The following is a 12062-nucleotide window of genomic DNA, read 5'->3' on the forward strand; positions in this document are numbered from 1 at the left end:
CCATTACAAGCGATTAAATATATAGTTCCCTGTGCTATACAGCAGATCTCATTGCCGTCCACTCCAAATGCAAGAGTTTTCATCTACCAACCCCAGATTCCTAATCCATCCCACTCCCTCCCCCTTCCTCTGGAAACACGAGTCTGTCCCACATGTCCATGATTTTTTCTGTTCTGTTGATAGATCATTTGTGCCTTATTTTATTTTATTAATTTTTATTATTATTTTTCTGTGTCTTTTTAGGGCCACACCCACAGCATATGGAGGTTCCCAGGCTAGGGGTCGAATCAGAGCTGTAGCTGCTGGCTTACACCAACGCCAGATCAGAGCTGCATCTGTGACCTACACCACAGCTCATGGCAACGCCAGATCCTTAACCCACTGAGCGAGGCCAGGGATTGAACCTGCGTCCTCATGGATGCTAGTCGGGTTTGTTAACTGCTGAGCCACAACAGGAACTCCAATTTGTGCCATATTTTAGACTCCATGTATAACTGATATATGGTATCTGTCTCTTTCTGACTTCACTCAGAATGAGAGTCTCTAATTCTTTTTTTTTTTTTTTTTTTTTTTTGTCTTTTTGCTATTTCTTGGGCTGCTCCCGTGGCATATGGAGGTTCCCAGGCTAGGGGTCCAATCAGAGCTGTAGCTGCCGGCCTATACCAGAGCCACAGCAACGCGGGATCCGAGCCAAGTCTGCAACCTACACCCCAGCTCACAGCGACGCCGGATCGTTAACCCATTGAGCAAGGGCAGGGACCAAACCCGCAACCTCATGGTTCCTAGTCGGATTCGTTAACCACTGCGCCACGACGGGAACTCCGAGAGTCTCTAATTCTATCTGCATTCTTTTTTTATATTCTTTTCCATCATGGTTGATCTCAGGATATTGGATACAGTTCCCTGTGCTATACAGTAGAACTTTGGTATTTATCCTGTAATTAATCTCTTAGTTCATCCTACTGTTGTTTTAAAATTCTGAATTCATGGAAATAGTAAGGATTATTGAAAAGAGATTTCTGAGCCAGAGGGACCCACTGACACAGTGAAAACTGTGCTTGGAGTAAGCAAACCAAAACACAGCACCCTGCAAAATGTGGTGCCTGCAGAGGTCACCGTTTCATGTTGCAGGACTGTACATGGTGGTGTGATGGACTAAGTGCAAAATCTGCAGTCGGATGATTTGGGTTCATGTGGCACACTGAGTATTACCAGATGTATGACTTTAGAATCATTAGGTAATCCTTGAAATTCACTTAGAGGAGAATCGTAACACTTACCTCATGGAGTGGATGGAGCACTTGCTGACATATCTGTGAGGGACGCCCCAGAGGCAATACGATTCTGAATGCACTTAATTCATTGCTGACATCACATCTGTCCTCCACATTTTCCGGACACAAGATTTAGTGAAGCCTCACCGAACATGCGAGAGGCCATTTGGAGGAGAGCCAGAAACTCCTCACTAGCTCTGAAAATATATTACCAGCTTCTCAGATGAAACAATGAGAACAAGCTGGGGTCAAATCTGTATGGATAATGGAATCACCTTGGTTTTTGTTTGACAGGAAAATCACCCTAAATTCCTATGTATGTTCTAATAATGGTGAGCTCTCTAATTTGACCCCGTGCTTCTCAGAATATAATAAACAACCAGGGTTATAGTATTCAAACCCTATAGTTTGATCCATGGTTGACCCAATAATTATAACTGGATTTTGTCATGTCATCAATTTTCTCATATATGTCATAATTCAGTTTTTGGGAAGTCAGCAAAGCCTACTACTCTTATTCCTTATAGGCTGTTCATTCCACAGGCAAAGTTAACACTACTTAATTAAAACTGGTCTATAGGAGCAAAAAGGGAAAATGTATATTTGATTGTGCTGTCATATATAACTTATCTGGTTCTTTGCTGTAAAAGTACTAACTCCAGAACTGAAACCTCTGATCTCATTTTATGGTTTTTAATCAACTTTATTGAGATGCAATTTATGTATGTATGGATGTATTTTGTCTTTTTAGGGCCACATCTGTGGCTATGGAGGTTCCCAGGCTAGGGGTTGAATGAGAGCTACAGCTGCTGGCCTACACCACAGCCAGAGCAACACCAGATCCAAGCCATGTCTGCAGCTTACACCACAGCTCATGGCAATGTCAGATCCTTAACCCACTGAGCAAGGCCAGGGTTCGAACCTGCATCTTCATAGATACTAGTCAGATTCATTTCCGCTGAGCTATGACAGGAACTCTTGAGATTCAATTTAATAAGTCAAATTTACATAAGCTAACATTTAAAGTGCGTAGTTTGATGAGTTTTGACAAATGCGTACATGGGTAACTTGCACCCCCATCGATATATAGAGTATTTTTGTTGCCCTCAAAAGTGCCCTCTTGCCCTTTGCAATCAGTTCTCCTACTCCTTAGCAGTAACCACACCACACAGCACTAATTTGATTTCTATCACAGTAAATTGGTTTTGTATGTTCTAGAACATCGCCGAAATTGAATCATAGTTTGTACTCTTATATGTCTATTTCTCTTGCTGGCATGTGTTTGAGATGCATTCATATGTTGTTTGTATCACTAATTTGTTCCTTTTTAATGCTGAGTATTTGTATGGAAGCACTGCAGTGTGTTTCTCCCTTTAGCTGTTGGTGGACATTTGAAATGTTTCCAGTTGTGGCTCTTATGTGTAAAGCCACTATGAACATTTATGTGCAAGTCTTTTGCAGACATGTTTTTTTCTTTCCCTGGATCAATACTTAGAATTGGAACTATTGGTTATAATGTATCTTTTAACTTTAAGAAGTGACCAAAGTCACTTTGGTTTCCCACAGTGGTTGTACTATTTTACATTCTCACTAGCAATGTGTGAGAACCCGAGTGTTCTATGTCCTCACCAAAACCTGGATTTTTAAGATCTTTTTGAACTTTAGTCATTCTATTGTGTGTTTAGTAGCATCTTATTGCTTTGGATTTTCATTTCCTTGATGAATAATGGTGTTGAGCTTTTCTTTCTTTCTTCCTCCCTCCCCCCCGTGCTTATTTTGGCCATTCGAATATCTTTTTTTTTTTTTTAATATATCTTCAAATAATGGAAGAAATAGATAGGGAGGCACTTAGGTCCAGGTGGATAATGGTACCTGTCTTTCAGGTAAAGCCGGTTTGAAATAGAGAGAAAGGTGATTGAATATAAAAAGAAAAATGAGCTCACTTGTGTATTTCTCAGATAACCTCAAAATCATCTTATCCATTCTTTCATCCTGGAAAATTATTTCCTTTCTTTTCTGCCTATTGAAGTTCTAGTCTAATTCAGAGGTCAGGGAAAATTTACCTAAACTATGAATTATCAGAGAGAAATAACCCAGCGGTGAAACAATGTTTTCAGTCTTCATCTTAATATATCTGCAGTATTGATTAAACAAGTCCCTAATTCCAAGGTCAAAATGAAAACTGGTAAGCACAATTTAAGAAACACTTATGCAGTGCTATGCTGTTCATGGAATTGCACTATGGAATAAAAGATACACAGTTAAAACAGACTTTATACCTACCTTCAATGAGTTCAAGCATCTCCAAGATTTAGACTTGTCCTTCAGCTAGCCCATAAGTGGCAGAACAGACTGAGTACCAGCAAGGAGAGGCAAGTACTTGGAAACTCAAGGATGAATGTGTAGTTGGGGAAAAGAAAGGCAATCGCGGAAGTCTTAGAAGAGGTGGTTATACATGGAGATCTTGGGGAAAGAGTAGCATTTTCAACAGTAATTGAAATTATTGCTTGTTTGAGGTAAACTGGCTTCTTTAGAGCAGACTATTTGGCTTTCTATGAGAAAGTGCAATTTTTCCCAGGGAAATGCTCATCATTTAGGTAATTGGTTTTCAATAGCTAAAAGAAAAGCAGTAGGAAAATATCTACCTACTAATGAATACTTCTGAGAAATATCAAGAAACAGCTTTAATTAGGTACCAAAAAATATAAAGTAATATGTAGTGGAAGAAGCATAATTTTAAGTTACTTAGATCTGGTTCAAATCTTGGCTTTGCCATCGGTATCTTTTGGTCTGACCATTTTCTCCTGCTTTATCATGTGAAAACGAATGTAATAATAGTTTACTCATGGCATCGCTGTGATGGCTAAACAGCATGGTTAATCCTCAAACTAAGAGTAGTGCAAGCTATCCAATCATTAAATACCAATTTCTTTCTTCTCTCTTCATCCTTGTGCGATTTTTTTTTTTTTTTTAGGGCCACACCAGAGGCATATGGAGGTTCCCAGTTTCCCAGGCTAGGGGTCCAATTGGAGCTGTAGTTACTGGCCTTCACCACAGCCACAGCAACGAGGAATGAAGCCATGTCTGCGACCTACACCACAGCTCATGGCAACGCCAGATCCTTAACCCACTGAGCGAGATCAGGGTTCAAGCCTGCGTCCTCATGGATGCTAGTCAGATTTGTTTCCCCTGAGCCACGATGGGAACTCCCTCCTTGTGAGATTCTAATGAGCTCAGGTTGTAATTCTGCTTTTTAATTTGCAAGATCATAAATCAAGGCAAACAAAATGCAGGGGAGGTAGGGAAAGAGGACAACATTTAAACAAATCTGGATCTTTGAAAATAACCTAATCTTTGCCAAAGAACAAGTTCTACTGGGAGGGAAAGGTAACAGAATGACCTCAACACTGTTAGCATCTCTTTTGGACATTTTCTATTTATTTTTAGATTTTTCAGTGTCTCTGTCATGACATACTCATTTTCTTTCTTTCTTTCTTTTTTTTTTTTCAGGGCTGCATGTGTGGCAAATGGAAGTTCACAGGCTGCCAGGGGTCAAATCTGAGCTGCAGCAGCTGGCCTACTCCACAGCCACAGCAACGCAGGATCCAAGCCATATCTGCAAGCTACACTACAGCTCAGGGCAATGCCAGGTACTTAACCCACTGAGCGAGGCCAGGGATTGAACCCGCATCCTCATGGATACTTGTTGGATTCGTTGCCTCCGAGCCACAACGGGAACTCCATGACATAATCTTTTTTATACATGTATGAAAATGAGCATGTCCTGGTATATGAAGTGTTCATGTCTGTCATTGCCTTCAATTCTTGCTAATATTTCTCGAGTATTTACTGTGGGCCAGGTAATCTACCAAATGCTTTACATACATTATCTGATTTACCCTTCACAAAACCCCTAAGAGGTAGGCAACATGATCACATCTGAGTTATAAATGACCAATGTCCAGAGTGGCTGGATACCAGGCCACATAAAAATAAGGGAGCAAGAGAGTCAGTATTTGAGACTACATCAGGATGATGCTCAAACCTGCCCATTCAGTCTTTGTGCTATGTTGTCTCCCATCACACACTCACATCTACACACACTAAACACATACACGCAAACACACATGAATGCACATATCTGCACATGTATGCACACACACACACACCACACACACCCATATCCACTCAGGCACACACATTCATACACATACATACATACACATAAACGTACACCTAACATGTGCACGCACACACACACACACCCCACATACACAAGTTTTCTGGCTCCTGCCTCCACCTCCACTTTGGTGAAGCTTCACTGCTGTCTTGGAAAATTAGGGCTTGGCAAAGAAACATTTGCTGGTATGAGTCCAGCACCTTGCTTCCACTTGGCTGCCGAGCCTTCCCTAACACATACGGGAAGCTGGAGGCAGGGCAAGATGCCATCCTGTCAGGTGAAAGTGTCACTTGGCCTTAGGCCACTTTTACTGGGTGCCACTAAACCTGCACCTCGTGAGAGAAAAAAGAAAGCTATATCTGATGTAGTACAGTGGTAACTTGGTGATCGAATTCCTGGAGAAGAAACTCCTTTGATAAGAAATAGGAGTCTGGGAGTTCCCGTCGTGGCTCAGCGGTTAATGAATTTGACTAGAATCCACAAGGATGAAGGTTGGGGCTCAGTGGGTTAAGAACCTGGCTAGGATCCATGATGACTCGGGTTTGATCCCTGGCCTCGATCAGTGGGTTAAGGATCCGGCACTGCCGTGGGCTGTGCTGTAGGTCACAGACCTGCCTCCCATCGGGCGTTGCTGTGGCTGTGGTATAGGCCAGCAGCTATAGCTCTGATTTGACCCCTAGCCTGGGAACCTCCAAGCACCATGGGTGTAGCCCTAAAAAAAAAAAAAAAAAAAAAAAAAAAAAAAAAAAAAAGGAGTCTGCTCATTTGTTTTCATTTACTTTTAATAAGTATTCTGCAACGCACAGCTGTTCTCGTTTGCAGCTGCATGACAAAATGTCTCAAAACAGTTTTTGTTTCCTGCTGGCCATTTTACGATGAACTGGGGATAATTCTAGGCTGAGTTATGAGTGCAAATATGAAATAAACTGATATCTGAGAATTGAGGGACTGACAGACACACGGGGTACTTTCATAGCATAGAGGAGGGTATTAGTTCTGATGGGAGGAGGTAGCTTTCCTGGAGGAGGTGATGAGGAGCAGTGTAACAGAGGGGTTAAAACCCTAAGCCTCAGCTCCACCCCTCACAAGCCGAGAGTGATTTAAGGCTGGTTACTTAACTTCCCTAAACGCCCTGCCTCACAAGTGAGATGGTGCTGATATTTGGCTCACAGTTCTGTGCCCCCGCCCCGCTTTCAGGAAATTGCATTATTCTCTTCTCTTTCAAGTCTTCTCTCCTCCCCCTTTACTTTTCACACCCTACTGTGAGGGTGGAGGCGGGGCTGGGCATGGTTGACTCCTTGGGCATCTTTTGGTTTCTGTTTACACTCTCTCCCCTGTTTACCTCACCTTCAGCTCTGTCTCATTCACATCTCAGCTCAGTCTCTTCTATATTTTCATCTTATGCTGTACATCTCCATGTAGACACCCTGCCAAGGCATTTTAAATTCAACAAGTGTGCAGCCAAACTTATTATTTCTTTCCTCAATTACCTCTTGGACTTCAGAATAGATACTTCTTTCAAATAATCCCTCTAGTCTCACAGACACCAAACCACTGAGTCAGATTTATAAGCTTTTTTTCCCTTGTTCCTTATCTATCAGTCACCAAATTCTGTGGGTTTTCTTCTTCTTCTTTTCTTTTTTCTTTTCTTTTCGCACTGATGGCCTATGGAGGTTCCCAGACTAGGGGTCCAATCGGAGCTGTAGCTGCCAGCCTACACCACAGCCACAGCAACACAGGATCCGAGCCATGTCTGTGTCCTACACCACAGCTCAACACCAGATCCTTAACTCACTGAGCAAGGCCAGGAATCGAACCTGTAGCCTCATGGATGCTACTCAGATTCATTAGCTGCTGAGCCAGGATGGAAACTCCCTGTGAGTTCTTCTATTGAAACTTGTTGGGTCAGAACACATGCAGAAACTCCAATGGCTATAATAATTGTGTCAGGGTTTTTTTTTTTTTTTTTTTTTTTTTTTTTTTTTTTAAGAGTAATATGGTGGTCTCCTTAATATAGATTTTATTTATTTATTTATTTATTTATTTATTTATCTATCTATCTATTTATTTTTTTGTCTTTTTGCCATTTCTTGGGCTGCTCCCGCCGCATATGGAGGTTCCCAGGCTAGGGGTCTAATCGGAGCTGTAGCTGCCAGCCTACATCAGAGCCACAGCAACACGGGATCCGAGCTGCGTCTGTAACCTACACCACAGCTCACGGCAACGCCGGATCGTTAACCCACTGAGCAAGGCCAGGGATCACACCGCAACCTCATGGTTCTTGGTCAGATTCGTTAACCACTGCGCCACGATGGGAACTCCTTATTAATTTTAAAACTAAAATGAAAGACCTTTCTGTCCTCCAATCTTGAATGACTGAACTATTGCCTGGTTAGCAAAAGTGAGCCTTTGCTTAGAGAGTCACTTTCTTGCAACATCTTACACAACGCTGCCAATTGAACCTCATGCTTCTCTGCTTAAAATCTTCAGTGGCCCTCCAGTGCTTCTGAAGAATGTAAAAGGCTGAAGCCTTGTGTTTAAGGCTCTCTTGAGTTTCTTGTCAGCCCATCTTTCTGCTGCTGCTTTTATTGCTCCAATTCAGTTCCCCAGGGTCTCACTAAATGAAACTCTTTAATAATCCTGGGATCTACTGAGCTTTTCCTGGCCCCAAGCCTTTGCTCATACCATTCTTATCCCTTTTCATATTTTTCCCTATTGCATCGATATTCATTTGTCATATTTAGCTGAATCCTTAGGCTGTTAGCCTCCTCTACCCAGTGGCCAGGTTCCTTTCTCTCTTTTCTGAACCCCCCCCACAACATTGATTGTGGCATGCTCCTAGCATTATCACCTATAATCTCCCTCCTAGGCTATAGATTCTTGGTTATTGAACTCAAAAATTGGCATTTTCTTATTACGCTTTTGAGTTCTAAGTGCCCCTCAACTTATTAAAAGCCTTTGATGTAGTCATTGGATGGTTCCTGGGACAGGGTTGAGAGCTGTGTTTCCTCACTACCAAAATCATAGACATCTATTTTGTTAAATGTTTTTCAATCTAGTTATACACACCTCATTTTGGAATTGGAAAGCTAAAGAGACTAATTTTGTCCCAGACTCTTTCTTAATTGATAGGTGAATGAGATCCTGAGAATACACAGCTGACTTTGTGATAGGTCAAGAACAAAGACACAGGGCCACTTCTGACACCAGATACATCTGGGGTCTCAAATGACCTCCTCAAAAATACCTAATTCAGGAGTTCCCGTTGTGGCTCAGCAATTAAGGAACCCGATTAGGACCTTTGAGGATGAGGGTTCCATCCCTGGCCTCGATCAGTGGGTTAAGGATCCAGTGTTGCCATGAGCTATGATAAAGGTTGCAGATGCAGCTTGGATCCCGAATTGCTGTGGCTGTGTCGTAGGCTGGCAGCTGTAGCTCCGATTTGACCCCTAGCCTGGGAATTACCATATGCTGCCGGTGTGGCCCTAAAAAGCTTAATTCATTGTCTTCCAAATAGAAGAAATCTTTGCTGACTGATTCCAAAGAATGCAGTGCATATGTGTGTGTGTGTGCGTGTGCGTGCGTGCACACACACACACACACACACACACACAATAACACAGTGGGGTGGAATAGGATGAGTAAGTATAGGTTTGGGAAACAGACAAAACTAGATTTAGATTCTGGCCTGGTCACTTATTAGCTCCACAGATTTGGGCAAACTGCTTACCTTCTCAGCTTTTTTCCTCAACTATTACATGTGGACAGTTATCTCCACTTTATGAAGTTGTACTAGTGAAATTGTATATAATGCATATGAAGTCGAATTGCTCACACCATTTGGAGTTCACACAATTCTCTAAGCTCAAGCAGATTGGAACACAACGAATTGAGGTCATTATTTAAAATAATCTTTAGTAAATCGTAAATTTGCATATTTAACTTTTCTTAATAATGTAATATAGATTTTTATCATATATCCTTTTTCTAAATTGGATAAATGAATATTGGATTTTTTTTTCTTTTTTCAACATTCTGAGGAAGTGTTGAAATTTTGGGTGTGGTATTACTAAAGAATTACTAAAGAGTCCACTCAGTTATTTCTCATAAAACTTCCTTTAAAAATATACTATCTGGAGTTCCTGTTGTGGTGCAGCAGAAGCGAATCTGACTAGCAACTATGAGGTTGTGGGTTTGATCCCTGGCCTCGCTCAGAGGGTTAGGGATCCCGTGTTGCTGCGAGCTGTGGTGTAGGTCACAGACACGGCTTGGATCCGGCATTGCTGTGGCTGTGGTGTAGGCTGGCAGCTGTGGTTCCAATTCGACCCCTAGCCTGGGAACCTCCATATGCTGAGGGTACTGCCCTAAAAAGCAAAAAATAACATAAAAATTAAAAAAGCCACTATATTATCAATTAAGTATTTTGGAGGATATATGCTTAGAGCATTTAGGATGGCTAAGCTGGGTGAAAGACATACTTTTTTTTAAACTTTTTTTTGTGAAAACAAGACATGCTTTTTTTTTTTGTACATTGTTTTCTTCAGAGAAAAAGCTATTATAGTCACCTAATAAACACTTAGAGAGCTTCAGCAGGCCTCAAAATCAAGGCTTCTAACAGGTGCATAGCTCACCTTGACCTTCAACTACTTTTCATGATGCCACTTTGTGCCTCACACCAATTCTCTGAGCTCAAGCAGGAGTGTAGACAACCTGCCTATAATGGTGTGGCAGAAGGACATGGTGATTAAGATCACTGGAGGATCTTTGGAAGAAAAAATGAAGACCTGGTATTAGGAGCTCCCTTTGTAGCCCAGCAGGTAATGAACCCGACTAGGATCCATAATGATGTAGATTTAATCTCAGCCTCCATCGGTGGGTTAAGGATCTGGCGTTGCCGTGGGCTGTGGCATAGCTCGAAGACGTGGCCCGATCCCATGTTGCTGTGGCTGTGGTGTAGGCCAGAAGCTGTAGCTCCAATTTGACCCCTAGCCTGGGAACTTCCACATGCCATGGTGCAGCCCTAAAAAGAAAAAAAAAAAAAAAAGGATCTGCTTGTAGTTCTAAAATACTGCTGGGCCCTGACACGCTTTTGTGTTTTTCTGTCAAATATGAGAGTAAAAATAAGGTGTTTCAATATAAGGTTCAGATTAGACGATTTTTAAAATCTACTCTGCCTCTTGTGAATGCTAATGTTTGAATACTGGTAGGTTTCAATGATGTTCCTTTTCTGGAATCCCTATAGTACTGGTTCCGGCATTGGTTAACTAAAGCTTCCGTTTAGCACAGTGAGCATGAGTCAGAGAAAATGGCATTGTTGAAACTGTTCTTTTCCTTTTTTACACAGCTCATATTAGCCAGTAATGATCAGAAGGCATTTAGGAAAGACATCATGATAGGAGGCATGGCCCCACAGCTGGTCCAGGGACCATGGCATAATTCCAAGTCAGAGATTTCACTTACTCAGGTAAAGTATTTGAGGGGATAGGAAACCTAGGCTAGGACTCTGTTAACCAGACCAGGTAACCTGTTGGAGGGAAACACATTCTTGAGTCTACTCTCCATGAAGATGAGTAATTGGATCTTTCATCAATGTTCTTTAGTGTTTTTGACAGTGACAATGCTGGGATGAGTGGATCTTTACTCCAACCAGCAACCATGCAGGTCTGTGGTTCTCAGCCTGGCTATGAAGTAGAATCACCTGCAGCGCTTTAAATAATCCCAATGCTTGGTTCCATCTCCAGAGGTTCTAAGTTAACATGTCTGAGGTGTAGCTTGAACATCTGGATTTTTAAAACGCCTCCCATATGAATCTAAGGTGTGGCCAGACCTGCAAACCACTGGCATATACTTAAGATCTTCCAGCAAACCTTTCTCTTAAAATGCACCACTCTATCACTTAGCTTTCTAGAGCTGTTTGTTTGTTTGTTGTTTGTTTTTGTTTTGTTTTTGCTTTTTAGGGCCGAACCCGCAGTATATGGAGGTTTCCAGGCTAGGGGTCTAATGGGAACTACAGCTGCCGGTGGACACCACAACCACAGCAACGCCAGATCCGAGCTGCCTCTGTGACCTACACCACAGCTCACGGCAACGCCGGAGCTTTAACCCACTGACCCACTTGGCGGAGCCAGGGGTGGAACCCACAACCTCATGGTTCCTCAGCTGCGCCACAACAGGAACTTGAGCGCTGGGTTTTTGATGATGACTTTGCAGTCACATTCCTATGGTCCCTAAGTAGAATTCAAGAGGTGTCTTTGGTAAATAACTCTGACACAGAAAGCGATTCTCATGAAAACATGGTAGGCACAATATTCCCTCCCTGCTGTGTTGCTTGACCTGTTTTCCTGGGTCATTTCCCACTGGCTCATTACCAAGTGTCCTAGGAGACAACACACTCTGTCCTCCCCCCGCAATCCTCTTGGCATTTGACGGACCCAGTTGAAGACACCGTGTCCCTGGGTGGTCAATGCTTTCTCAGCTTCTGAGAACAACCTTAAAATCCACTGCACCTACCGCTCAGCTTTGCAGCACTAAAGCGCGCTTGATTTCCACCCCAAAGAATTCAGATTCCCGGGACAAAGCCTGTGCCGCTTAACCATTCCTTTCTCCTT

The sequence above is a fragment of the Sus scrofa genome, chromosome 9, assembly GCF_000003025.6.
Source record: "Sus scrofa isolate TJ Tabasco breed Duroc chromosome 9, Sscrofa11.1, whole genome shotgun sequence".
NCBI classification, from domain to species: domain Eukaryota; kingdom Metazoa; phylum Chordata; class Mammalia; order Artiodactyla; family Suidae; genus Sus; species Sus scrofa.